Here is a 1,388-nt window from a genome sequence, read left to right on the forward strand (position 1 = left end):
TTTTTTTTTTTTTAATAAAAAACACGTTTCTCTTTTTTTTATTATCACAAATAACAAAAATTTGAGGTAGCGTTTATCAATTTCCAAAAAAAAATTTTTTGAACCACTTTAATATACATACATATAAGTAAGTGTGATTTTCACAGAAATTTTGTTGATGTTATTTAAAATCACAATGTCTTAAACGTTGAGAAAAAAAATAAAAAATTACAGTTCACTGATGATATTAACACTAAAATATAATTAATCGATTTTCGATTCACAGCAACAACGTCATCACCATATCCACTTAAATGTTTCCTTTTTCCTGTAAAATTGCAGATGTATGAAAACTAAAATATAATTGTTATTTTCGGCAAATATTTACTAAATAATTATGACACCCCTTCATTTCTGTGCGCTTTACAACTATACATGTGAAAATGAAAATCTAAATGACTTCTTCCAAATAACCGATGCCAGATCGGAGATTTAATTTATTAGGCATCTTTTTAGTAGCTTTTTGCAAAAAGGTACTCGGCCATACTTATTTACTACTTAACAAAAATTTTAGCAAAATATTGCTGATTTTGGTTAAATAAATCAATTATTTCAAAGAAATTTTTGTTTATTATTTTCATAAATTTCTGGAAACCTATTAAAATACTGTGCTTGCAACGGTTTCGATTTCGTTCCTTTTCAGGTCAAGTTAATGGTTCGGTTTTCGGTTTCGGTTTTGAAAAACGAAACGGTTTTAATGGTTCCGGAGTCAGTTTCGGTTTCATCCTTGCCAAAAACAACGAAGTTACATGCCACTTTTTAAAAAGCCCCACCCGTTTTTGATACTCATTTTATAATGTTTTTTGCTTCTCCTGTAAAATTAAAAATTTGTCGGTTAGGCCCTTTGTGAGTTAAGTTGACGATATAGAAAATTCCACATCAACTGAATCATAAATGCGATCAAAAATTGGTTTCAAAGCTAATAAAACAAGAACTATAAATGCAGTGAAAAGTTGGTTTCAAAGATAATAAAACATGACCGCCTTTACAGTTTGTGCAGAATAATATTCAAAAACTGTGCAAAATGCCCTGGTTGCCAACACAGCAAAATATTCCAATAACTTACAAACATAAAAATGTAAAATATGTAAATTATATGAACTAAATTTATAGACAAAATTTAGAAACCAATTTTTGGAATTTTCATATAAATATGTTAATACATATGTATATGCCTTTTCATACCATTATATATGTATAGTGACTTATTCAAGTGCTCACATGTTGATTTTTTTTTAATATCCACAAGATATAATTTTTATCATGTATTCATATAATAAAATTGTAACAGGCCGATGTCTGTTCATTACAGATATTAAAGAAAAATTAATATGGGGGTCTTTATTAGA

General features: G+C 27.7%; 1 protein-coding gene across 1 annotated transcript in view; it reads left to right on the forward strand.

Annotated features, from left to right (window-relative positions):
- LOC118749963 (rab3 GTPase-activating protein catalytic subunit-like) overlaps nucleotides 1-1,388 on the forward strand; it is a 173,664-nt gene that overhangs the window by 145,736 nt on the left and 26,540 nt on the right. The window lies entirely within an intron of this gene.

The sequence above is a fragment of the Rhagoletis pomonella genome, unplaced genomic scaffold (assembly GCF_013731165.1).
Source record: "Rhagoletis pomonella isolate Grant_MI unplaced genomic scaffold, Rhpom_1.0 Rhpom_scaffold_00097, whole genome shotgun sequence".
NCBI lineage: Eukaryota > Metazoa > Arthropoda > Insecta > Diptera > Tephritidae > Rhagoletis > Rhagoletis pomonella.